Source organism: Kogia breviceps, chromosome 3, assembly GCF_026419965.1.
Source record: "Kogia breviceps isolate mKogBre1 chromosome 3, mKogBre1 haplotype 1, whole genome shotgun sequence".
Taxonomy (NCBI): domain Eukaryota; kingdom Metazoa; phylum Chordata; class Mammalia; order Artiodactyla; family Physeteridae; genus Kogia; species Kogia breviceps.
Window position 1 is genome coordinate 128,159,983 of NC_081312.1, and position 12,863 is coordinate 128,172,845.

The following is a 12,863-nucleotide window of genomic DNA, read 5'->3' on the forward strand; positions in this document are numbered from 1 at the left end:
GATATCAAGACTTAGCTTTTAAGATGCTTACTAGTCGGATAGATACTTGTGCGATGAACAGGGTCTGGTGAGTCCAGTTGATTGAGCAAGGAGTAGGTCGTGTCCATTCCATATTCGGTTTTCGGAAGGGTATGTGTGCTCATTTCAAACTCGAGTTTTATGCGTCACCCCACCTCACCTTTCCCCTGAAGCAGGCATAAGTGTGTTTTCTAAAAGCGTGACTCTGTTCTGTTTGGGGATTCCGTTCATGGGGAGCGATTTTTACATTCCCTCGATAAGTGATATCATAAGTTTCTTTTTTTGTGGGACTTATTTCACTGAGGATGATCGTACCTAAATCCACTCAGGATGCTGCTACCAGCCTCATGACGTGGATTTCATGGCTGAGTGACACTCCATTGGACCTACGTAGCACCACTTGTCCACTTGTCCACTTGTCCACTCTTGTTTGTCCACTTGGCTCTTTCCTGGGATATGAAACGTGTACCGGAGTGGAGGTTCTTGTCAAGACAGCAGCCCTCAACTTTGGGGTCCCTGTGTCTGGTTGATTTTTTCATTTTCCCAAGGTCAACGCCCATGTGTGGAAGTGCCCTATGCTCTGTGGTTCTGTGTTTTACATGGTTTGGGAAAGAGGATACATTTGTGAAGATTGGCTGTTGGCCATTGACATCCCGCCCATCAGCTTAACAAGGCTCCCTTGACTCCGTGGGCTGTCCTGCCTTTCTGGTTTTTAGACTTTTTTCGCCTGGCCCTTTTGCCCCGGGGGGGGGGCGAGAGATTTCTTTGTAGTGCTGATTTGCTCTCCCAGGTTGCTTGGTTGGCCAAAAAGGGCGTATGCGTTTTTTCCTGAATATATTCAGGAAAAAAACGCATACGCCCTTTTTGGCCAACCGCATCATTGTCCACGTTCTGGCGCTTTTCATGTGCTATCGGGGCCATTCCGATGTACCCGTTGACATCCGTTTCCTGCAATTCTGCCTTGCGTTCAACGCCTCTTCGTAGCCTGACCTCAATATATTTTGGGGCGATAGTTATCGTTTAGAACTCTGCAGGTTTGGGAAGTGCAGTGCCCCTGAGCTCCATTTCCCAAGTCGCTTTTTTGTGAGTGGGACGCAACACGGCTGGATGGCTTCACGCCCTCTTGTCGATCCGCGGTGGCAGGCTGAACCTCTGGTGAATTCTTCTTCGTGATGGGAAATGAGAGTGACATGTGGCCGACCAAACACCTCCAGCGAGTCTCTCATTGGTTCCCCCTCTTGCAGTTCATCCTGCGGACAAATTGCAGACGGTACGAAAGAGGCATGGAAAGGCGCCGAGTCTCCAAGTGGGGAGATTGTTAGTAAGGGGGCCTGAATGGAGAACACGAGCACCAGGAGATGAAAACTGAGGTGAGTTTCAGAAAGCTTTCCCGATCCCACGGTGTAGCATCCGCTGGGTTTCCAATGAGTGCTTTCGCTGTCGGAAGATTGCGTTGAACCTGGAGAGTTGGGACCCATGGAATGGGGAGCACGCAGGATTCCTTTCAAGGGTCTGCATTTGCTTTCCCAACCTCACCAATCGTCTCAGCCCCAAGAGTGTCCAGCCTTATGTCTTCTGCCGCTGGGGCTGTAGATGTGGTCAATCCTGGTTGCATGCCAGTCCCTGAACGCATTTTGGAAGAATTTCTCTCTGTTTTGCCCTGCTTGTTTCTTCTTTATGTTGGAAATGTATCCTCAGAATGGGTCTGAGCTGAGTTTCCCTGCTGGTTTTAGGCCGCTTTACACACACTTGATGCACTTACACAGAGATATCAAGACTTAGCTTTTAAGATGCTTACTAGTCGGATAGATACTTGTGCGATGAACAGGGTCTGGTGAGTCCAGTTGATTGAGCAAGGAGTAGGTCGTGTCCATTCCATATTCGGTTTTCGGAAGGGTATGTGTGCTCATTTCAAACTCGAGTTTTATGCGTCACCCCACCTCACCTTTCCCCTGAAGCAGGCATAAGTGTGTTTTCTAAAAGCGTGACTCTGTTCTTTTGGGGATTCCGTTCATGGGGAGCGATTTTTATATTCCCTCGATAAGTGATATCATAAGTTTCTTTTTTTGTGGGACTTATTTCACTGAGGATGATCGTACCTAAATCCACTCAGGATGCTGCTACCAGCCTCATGACGTGGATTTCATGGCTGAGTGACACTCCATTGGACCTACGTAGCACCACTTGTCCACTTGTCCACTTGTCTTTGTCCACTTGTCCACCCGTGTTTGTCCACTTGGCTCTTTCCTGGGATATGAAACGTGTACCGGAGTGGAGGTTCTTGTCAAGACAGCAGCCCTCAACTTTGGGGTCCCTGTGTCTGGTTGATTTTTTCATTTTCCCAAGGTCAACGCCCATGTGTGGAAGTGCCCTATGCTCTGTGGTTCTGTGTTTTACATGGTTTGGGAAAGAGGATACATTTGTGAAGATTGGCTGTTGGCCATTGACATCCCGCCCATCAGCTTAACAAGGCTCCCTTGACTCCGTGGGCTGTTCTGCCTTTCTGGTTTTTAGACTTTTTTCGCCTGGCCCTTTGGCCCCGGGGGGGCGGGGGGCGAGAGATTTCTTTGTCGTGCTGATTTGCTCTCCCAGGTTGCTTGGTTGGCCAAAAAGGGCGTATGCGTTTTTTCCTGAATATATTCAGGAAAAAACGCATACGCCCTTTTTGGCCAACCGCATCATTGTCCACGTTCTGGCGCTTTTCATGTGCTATCGGGGCCATTCCGATGTACCCGTTGACATCCGTTTCCTGCAATTCTGCCTTGCGTTCAACGCCTCTTCGTAGCCTGACCTCAATATATTTTGGGGCGATAGTTATCGTTTAGAACTCTGCAGGTTTGGGAAGTGCAGTGCCCCTGAGCTCCATTTCCCAAGTCGCTTTTTTGTGAGTGGGACGCAACACGGCTGGATGGCTTCACGCCCTCTTGTCGATCCGCGGTGGCAGGCTGAACCTCTGGTGAATTCTTCTTCGTGATGGGAAATGAGAGTGACATGTGGCCGACCAAACACCTCCAGCGAGTCTCTCATTGGTTCCCCCTCTTGCAGTTCATCCTGCGGACAAATTGCAGACGGTACGAAAGAGGCATGGAAAGGCGCCGAGTCTCCAAGTGGGGAGATTGTTAGTAAGGGGGCCTGAATGGAGAACACGAGCACCAGGAGATGAAAACTGAGGTGAGTTTCAGAAAGCTTTCCCGATCCCACGGTGTAGCATCCGCTGGGTTTCCAATGAGTGCTTTCGCTGTCGGAAGATTGCGTTGAACCTGGAGAGTTGGGACCCATGGAATGGGGAGCACGCAGGATTCCTTTCAAGGGTCTGCATTTGCTTTCCCAACCTCACCAATCGTCTCAGCCCCAAGAGTGTCCAGCCTTATGTCTTCTGCCGCTGGGGCTGTAGATGTGGTCAATCCTGGTTGCATGCCAGTCCCTGAACGCATTTTGGAAGAATTTCTCTCTGTTTTGCCCTGCTTGTTTCTTCTTTATGTTGGAAATGTATCCTCAGAATGGGTCTGAGCTGATTTTCCCTGCTGGTTTTAGGCCGCTTTACACACACTTGATGCACTTACACAGAGATATCAAGACTTAGCTTTTAAGATGCTTACTAGTCGGATAGATACTTGTGCGATGAACAGGGTCTGGTGAGTCCAGTTGATTGAGCAAGGAGTAGGTCGTGTCCATTCCATATTCGGTTTTCGGAAGGGTATGTGTGCTCATTTCAAACTCGAGTTTTATGCGTCACCCCACCTCACCTTTCCCCTGAAGCAGGCATAAGTGTGTTTTCTAAAAGCGTGACTCTGTTCTTTTGGGGATTCCGTTCATGGGGAGCGATTTTTACATTCCCTCGATAAGTGATATCATAAGTTTCTTTTTTTGTGGGACTTATTTCACTGAGGATGATCGTACCTAAATCCACTCAGGATGCTGCTACCAGCCTCATGACGTGGATTTCATGGCTGAGTGACACTCCATTGGACCTACGTAGCACCACTTGTCCACTTGTCCACTTGTCTTTGTCCACTTGTCCACTCGTCTTTGTCCACTTGGCTCTTTCCTGGGATATGAAACGTGTACCGGAGTGGAGGTTCTTGTCAAGACAGCAGCCCTCAACTTTGGGGTCCCTGTGTCTGGTTGATTTTTTCATTTTCCCAAGGTCAACGCCCATGTGTGGAAGTGCCCTATGCTCTGTGGTTCTGTGTTTTACATGGTTTGGGAAAGAGGATACATTTGTGAAGATTGGCTGTTGGCCATTGACATCCCGCCCATCAGCTTAACAAGGCTCCCTTGACTCCGTGGGCTGTCCTGCCTTTCTGGTTTTTAGACTTTTTTCGCCTGGCCCTTTTGCCCCGGGGGGGGGGGGGCGAGAGATTTCTTTGTAGTGCTGATTTGCTCTCCCAGGTTGCTTGGTTGGCCAAAAAGGGCGTATGCGTTTTTTCCTGAATATATTCAGGAAAAAACGCATACGCCCTTTTTGGCCAACCGCATCATTGTCCACGTTCTGGCGCTTTTCATGTGCTATCGGGGCCATTCCGATGTACCCGTTGACATCCGTTTCCTGCAATTCTGCCTTGCGTTCAACGCCTCTTCGTAGCCTGACCTCAATATATTTTGGGGCGATAGTTATCGTTTAGAACTCTGCAGGTTTGGGAAGTGCAGTGCCCCTGAGCTCCATTTCCCAAGTCGCTTTTTTGTGAGTGGGACGCAACACGGCTGGATGGCTTCACGCCCTATTGTCGATCCGCGGTGGCAGGCTGAACCTCTGGTGAATTCTTCTTCGTGATGGGAAATGAGAGTGACATGTGGCCGACCAAACACCTCCAGCGAGTCTCTCATTGGTTCCCCCTCTTGCAGTTCATCCTGCGGACAAATTGCAGACGGTACGAAAGAGGCATGGAAAGGCGCCGAGTCTCCAAGTGGGGAGATTGTTAGTAAGGGGGCCTGAATGGAGAACACGAGCACCAGGAGATGAAAACTGAGGTGAGTTTCAGAAAGCTTTCCCGATCCCACGGTGTAGCATCCGCTGGGTTTCCAATGAGTGCTTTCGCTGTCGGAAGATTGCGTTGAACCTGGAGAGTTGGGACCCATGGAATGGGGAGCACGCAGGATTCCTTTCAAGGGTCTGCATTTGCTTTCCCAACCTCACCAATCGTCTCAGCCCCAAGAGTGTCCAGCCTTATGTCTTCCGCCGCTGGGGCTGTAGATGTGGTCAATCCTGGTTGCATGCCAGTCCCTGAACGCATTTTGGAAGAATTTCTCTCTGTTTTGCCCTGCTTGTTTCTTCTTTATGTTGGAAATGTATCCTCAGAATGGGTCTGAGCTGATTTTCCCTGCTGGTTTTAGGCCGCTTTACACACACTTGATGCACTTACACAGAGATATCAAGACTTAGCTTTTAAGATGCTTACTAGTCGGATAGATACTTGTGCGATGAACAGGGTCTGGTGAGTCCAGTTGATTGAGCAAGGAGTAGGTCGTGTCCATTCCATATTCGGTTTTCGGAAGGGTATGTGTGCTCATTTCAAACTCGAGTTTTATGCGTCACCCCACCTCACCTTTCCCCTGAAGCAGGCATAAGTGTGTTTTCTAAAAGCGTGACTCTGTTCTGTTTGGGGATTCCGTTCATGGCGAGCGATTTTTACATTCCCTCGATAAGTGATATCATAAGTTTCTTTTTTTGTGGGACTTATTTCACTGAGGATGATCGTACCTAAATCCACTCAGGATGCTGCTACCAGCCTCATGACGTGGATTTCATGGCTGAGTGACACTCCATTGGACCTACGTAGCACCACTTGTCCACTTGTCCACTTGTCCACTCGTGTTTGTCCACTTGGCTCTTTCCTGGGATATGAAACGTGTACCGGAGTGGAGGTTCTTGTCAAGACAGCAGCCCTCAACTTTGGGGTCCCTGTGTCTGGTTGATTTTTTCATTTTCCCAAGGTCAACGCCCATGTGTGGAAGTGCCCTATGCTCTGTGGTTCTGTGTTTTACATGGTTTGGGAAAGAGGATACATTTGTGAAGATTGGCTGTTGGCCATTGACATCCCGCCCATCAGCTTAACAAGGCTCCCTTGACTCCGTGGGCTGTCCTGCCTTTCTGGTTTTTAGACTTTTTTCGCCTGGCCCTTTTGCCCCGGGGGGGGGGGGGCGAGAGATTTCTTTGTAGTGCTGATTTGCTCTCCCAGGTTGCTTGGTTGGCCAAAAAGGGCGTATGCGTTTTTTCCTGAATATATTCAGGAAAAAAACGCATACGCCCTTTTTGGCCAACCGCATCATTGTCCACGTTCTGGCGCTTTTCATGTGCTATCGGGGCCATTCCGATGTACCCGTTGACATCCGTTTCCTGCAATTCTGCCTTGCGTTCAACGCCTCTTCGTAGCCTGACCTCAATATATTTGGGGCGATAGTTATCGTTTAGAACTCTGCAGGTTTGGGAAGTGCAGTGCCCCTGAGCTCCATTTCCCAAGTCGCTTTTTTGTGAGTGGGACGCAACACGGCTGGATGGCTTCACGCCCTATTGTCGATCCGCGGTGGCAGGCTGAACCTCTGGTGAATTCTTCTTCGTGATGGGAAATGAGAGTGACATGTGGCCGACCAAACACCTCCAGCGAGTCTCTCATTGGTTCCCCCTCTTGCAGTTCATCCTGCGGACAAATTGCAGACGGTACGAAAGAGGCATGGAAAGGCGCCGAGTCTCCAAGTGGGGAGATTGTTAGTAAGGGGGCCTGAATGGAGAACACGAGCACCAGGAGATGAAAACTGAGGTGAGTTTCAGAAAGCTTTCCCGATCCCACGGTGTAGCATCCGCTGGGTTTCCAATGAGTGCTTTCGCTGTCGGAAGATTGCGTTGAACCTGGAGAGTTGGGACCCATGGAATGGGGAGCACGCAGGATTCCTTTCAAGGGTCTGCATTTGCTTTCCCAACCTCACCAATCGTCTCAGCCCCAAGAGTGTCCAGCCTTATGTCTTCTGCCGCTGGGGCTGTAGATGTGGTCAATCCTGGTTGCATGCCAGTCCCTGAACGCATTTTGGAAGAATTTCTCTCTGTTTTGCCCTGCTTGTTTCTTCTTTATGTTGGAAATGTATCCTCAGAATGGGTCTGAGCTGATTTTCCCTGCTGGTTTTAGCCCGCTTTACACACACTTGATGCACTTACACAGAGATATCAAGACTTAGCTTTTAAGATGCTTACTAGTCGGATAGATACTTGTGCGATGAACAGGGTCTGGTGAGTCCAGTTGATTGAGCAAGGAGTAGGTCGTGTCCATTCCATATTCGGTTTTCGGAAGGGTATGTGTGCTCATTTCAAACTCGAGTTTTATGCGTCACCCCACCTCACCTTTCCCCTGAAGCAGGCATAAGTGTGTTTTCTAAAAGCGTGACTCTGTTCTTTTGGGGATTCCGTTCATGGGGAGCGATTTTTACATTCCCTCGATAAGTGATATCATAAGTTTCTTTTTTTGTGGGACTTATTTCACTGAGGATGATCGTACCTAAATCCACTCAGGATGCTGCTACCAGCCTCATGACGTGGATTTCATGGCTGAGTGACACTCCATTGGACCTACGTAGCACCACTTGTCCACTTGTCCACTTGTCTTTGTCCACTTGTCCACTCGTCTTTGTCCACTTGGCTCTTTCCTGGGATATGAAACGTGTACCGGAGTGGAGGTTCTTGTCAAGACAGCAGCCCTCAACTTTGGGGTCCCTGTGTCTGGTTGATTTTTTCATTTTCCCAAGGTCAACGCCCATGTGTGGAAGTGCCCTATGCTCTGTGGTTCTGTGTTTTACATGGTTTGGGAAAGAGGATACATTTGTGAAGATTGGCTGTTGGCCATTGACATCCCGCCCATCAGCTTAACAAGGCTCCCTTGACTCCGTGGGCTGTCCTGCCTTTCTGGTTTTTAGACTTTTTTCGCCTGGCCCTTTTGCCCCGGGTGGGGGGGGGCGAGAGATTTCTTTGTAGTGCTGATTTGCTCTCCCAGGTTGCTTGGTTGGCCAAAAAGGGCGTATGCGTTTTTTCCTGAATATATTCAGGAAAAAAACGCATACGCCCTTTTTGGTCAACCGCATCATTGTCCACGTTCTGGCGCTTTTCATGTGCTATCGGGGCCATTCCGATGTACCCGTTGACATCCGTTTCCTGCAATTCTGCCTTGCGTTCAACGCCTCTTCGTAGCCTGACCTCAATATATTTTGGGGCGATAGTTATCGTTTAGAACTCTGCAGGTTTGGGAAGTGCAGTGCCCCTGAGCTCCATTTCCCAAGTCGCTTTTTTGTGAGTGGGACGCAACACGGCTGGATGGCTTCACGCCCTCTTTTCGATCCGCGGTGGCAGGCTGAACCTCTGGTGAATTCTTCTTCGTGATGGGAAATGAGAGTGACATGTGGCCGACCAAACACCTCCAGCGAGTCTCTCATTGGTTCCCCCTCTTGCAGTTCATCCTGCGGACAAATTGCAGACGGTACGAAAGAGGCATGGAAAGGCGCCGAGTCTCCAAGTGGGGAGATTGTTAGTAAGGGGGCCTGAATGGAGAACACGAGCACCAGGAGATGAAAACTGAGGTGAGTTTCAGAAAGCTTTCCCGATCCCACGGTGTAGCATCCGCTGGGTTTCCAATGAGTGCTTTCGCTGTCGGAAGATTGCGTTGAACCTGGAGAGTTGGGACCCATGGAATGGGGAGCACGCAGGATTCCTTTCAAGGGTCTGCATTTGCTTTCCCAACCTCACCCATCGTCTCAGCCCCAAGAGTGTCCAGCCTTATGTCTTCTGCCGCTGGGGCTGTAGATGTGGTCAATCCTGGTTGCATGCCAGTCCCTGAACGCATTTTGGAAGAATTTCTCTCTGTTTTGCCCTGCTTGTTTCTTCTTTATGTTGGAAATGTATCCTCAGAATGGGTCTGAGCTGATTTTCCCTGCTGGTTTTAGGCCGCTTTACACACACTTGATGCACTTACACAGAGATATCAAGACTTAGCTTTTAAGATGCTTACTAGTCGGATAGATACTTGTGCGATGAACAGGGTCTGGTGAGTCCAGTTGATTGAGCAAGGAGTAGGTCGTGTCCATTCCATATTCGGTTTTCGGAAGGGTATGTGTGCTCATTTCAAACTCGAGTTTTATGCGTCACCCCACCTCACCTTTCCCCTGAAGCAGGCATAAGTGTGTTTTCTAAAAGCGTGACTCTGTTCTGTTTGGGGATTCCGTTCATGGGGAGCGATTTTTACATTCCCTCGATAAGTGATATCATAAGTTTCTTTTTTTGTGGGACTTATTTCACTGAGGATGATCGTACCTAAATCCACTCAGGATGCTGCTACCAGCCTCATGACGTGGATTTCATGGCTGAGTGACACTCCATTGGACCTACGTAGCACCACTTGTCCACTTGTCCACTTGTCCACTCGTGTTTGTCCAATTGGCTATTTCCTGGGATATGAAACGTGTACCGGAGTGGAGGTTCTTGTCAAGACAGCAGCCCTCAACTTTGGGGTCCCTGTGTCTGGTTGATTTTTTCATTTTCCCAAGGTCAACGCCCATGTGTGGAAGTGCCCTATGCTCTGTGGTTCTGTGTTTTACATGGTTTGGGAAAGAGGATACACTTGTGAAGATTGGCTGTTGGCCATTGACATCCCGCCCATCAGCTTAACAAGGCTCCCTTGACTCCGTGGGCTGTCCTGCCTTTCTGGTTTTTAGACTTTTTTCGCCTGGCCCTTTTGCCCCGGGGGGGGGGCGAGAGATTTCTTTGTAGTGCTGATTTGCTCTCCCAGGTTGCTTGGTTGGCCAAAAAGGGCGTATGCGTTTTTTCCTGAATATATTCAGGAAAAAAACGCATACGCCCTTTTTGGCCAACCGCATCATTGTCCACGTTCTGGCGCTTTTCATGTGCTATCGGGGCCATTCCGATGTACCCGTTGACATCCGTTTCCTGCAATTCTGCCTTGCGTTCAACGCCTCTTCGTAGCCTGACCTCAATATATTTTGGGGCGATAGTTATCGTTTAGAACTCTGCAGGTTTGGGAAGTGCAGTGCCCCTGAGCTCCATTTCCCAAGTCGCTTTTTTGTGAGTGGGACGCAACACGGCTGGATGGCTTCACGCCCTATTGTCGATCCGCGGTGGCAGGCTGAACCTCTGGTGAATTCTTCTTCGTGATGGGAAATGAGAGTGACATGTGGCCGACCAAACACCTCCAGCGAGTCTCTCATTGGTTCCCCCTCTTGCAGTTCATCCTGCGGACAAATTGCAGACGGTACGAAAGAGGCATGGAAAGGCGCCGAGTCTCCAAGTGGGGAGATTGTTAGTAAGGGGGCCTGAATGGAGAACACGAGCACCAGGAGATGAAAACTGAGGTGAGTTTCAGAAAGCTTTCCCGATCCCACGGTGTAGCATCCGCTGGGTTTCCAATGAGTGCTTTCGCTGTCGGAAGATTGCGTTGAACCTGGACAGTTGGGACCCATGGAATGGGGAGCACGCAGGATTCCTTTCAAGGGTCTGCATTTGCTTTCCCAACCTCACCAATCGTCTCAGCCCCAAGAGTGTCCAGCCTTATGTCTTCTGCCGCTGGGGCTGTAGATGTGGTCAATCCTGGTTGCATGCCAGTCCCTGAACGCATTTTGGAAGAATTTCTCTCTGTTTTGCCCTGCTTGTTTCTTCTTTATGTTGGAAATGTATCCTCAGAATGGGTCTGAGCTGATTTTCCCTGCTGGTTTTAGGCCGCTTTACACACACTTGATGCACTTACACAGAGATATCAAGACTTAGCTTTTAAGATGCTTACTAGTCGGATAGATACTTGTGCGATGAACAGGGTCTGGTGAGTCCAGTTGATTGAGCAAAGAGTAGGTCGTGTCCATTCCATATTCGGTTTTCGGAAGGGTATGTGTGCTCATTTCAAACTCGAGTTTTATGCGTCACCCCACCTCACCTTTCCCCTGAAGCAGGCATAAGTGTGTTTTCTAAAAGCGTGACTCTGTTCTGTTTGGGGATTCCGTTCATGGGGAGCGATTTTTACATTCCCTCGATAAGTGATATCATAAGTTTCTTTTTTTGTGGGACTTATTTCACTGAGGATGATCGTACCTAAATCCACTCAGGATGCTGCTACCAGCCTCATGACGTGGATTTCATGGCTGAGTGACACTCCATTGGACCTACGTAGCACCACTTGTCCACTTGTCCACTTGTCTTTGTCCACTTGTACACTCGTCTTTGTCCACTTGGCTCCGTAGCACCACTTGTCCACTTGTCCACTCGTCTTTGTCCACTTGGCTCTTTCCTGGGATATGAAACGTGTACCGGAGTGGAGGTTCTTGTCAAGACAGCAGCCCTCAACATTGGGGTCCCTGTGTCTGGTTGATTTTTTCATTTTCCCAAGGTCAACGCCCATGTGTGGAAGTGCCCTATGCTCTGTGGTTCTGTGTTTTACATGGTTTGGGAAAGAGGATACACTTGTGAAGATTGGCTGTTGGCCATTGACATCCCGCCCATCAGCTTAACAAGGCTCCCTTGACTCCGTGGGCTGTCCTGCCTTTCTGGTTTTTAGACTTTTTTCGCCTGGCCCTTTTGCCCCGGGGGGGGGGGGGCCGAGAGATTTCTTTGTAGTGCTGATTTGCACTCCCAGGTTGCTTGGTTGGCCAAAAAGGGCGTATGCGTTTTTTCCTGAATATATTCAGGAAAAAACGCATACGCCCTTTTTGGCCAACCGCATCATTGTCCACGTTCTGGCGCTTTTCATGTGCTATCGGGGCCATTCCGATGTACCCGTTGACATCCGTTTCCTGCAATTCTGCCTTGCGTTCAACGCCTCTTCGTAGCCTGACCTCAATATATTTTGGGGCGATAGTTATCGTTTAGAACTCTGCAGGTTTGGGAAGTGCAGTGCCCCTGAGCTCCATTTCCCAAGTCGCTTTTTTGTGAGTGGGACGCAACACGGCTGGATGGCTTCACGCCCTCTTGTCGATCCGCGGTGGCAGGCTGAACCTCTGGTGAATTCTTCTTCGTGATGGGAAATGAGAGTGACATGTGGCCGACCAAACACCTCCAGCGAGTCTCTCATTGGTTCCCCCTCTTGCAGTTCATCCTGCGGACAAATTGCAGACGGTACGAAAGAGGCATGGAAAGGCGCCGAGTCTCCAAGTGGGGAGATTGTTAGTAAGGGGGCCTGAATGGAGAACACGAGCACCAGGAGATGAAAACTGAGGTGAGTTTCAGAAAGCTTTCCCGATCCCACGGTGTAGCATCCGCTGGGTTTCCAATGAGTGCTTTCGCTGTCGGAAGATTGCGTTGAACCTGGAGAGTTGGGACCCATGGAATGGGGAGCACGCAGGATTCCTTTCAAGGGTCTGCATTTGCTTTCCCAACCTCACCAATCGTCTCAGCCCCAAGAGTGTCCAGCCTTATGTCTTCCGCCGCTGGGGCTGTAGATGTGGTCAATCCTGGTTGCATGCCAGTCCCTGAACGCATTTTGGAAGAATTTCTCTCTGTTTTGCCCTGCTTGTTTCTTCTTTATGTTGGAAATGTATCCTCAGAATGGGTCTGAGCTGATTTTCCCTGCTGGTTTTAGGCCGCTTTACACACACTTGATGCACTTACACAGAGATATCAAGACTTAGCTTTTAAGATGCTTACTAGTCGGATAGATACTTGTGCGATGAACAGGGTCTGGTGAGTCCAGTTGATTGAGCAAGGAGTAGGTCGTGTCCATTCCATATTCGGTTTTCGGAAGGGTATGTGTGCTCATTTCAAACTCGAGTTTTATGCGTCACCCCACCTCACCTTTCCCCTGAAGCAGGCATAAGTGTGTTTTCTAAAAGCGTGACTCTGTTCTGTTTGGGGATTCCGTTCATGGGGA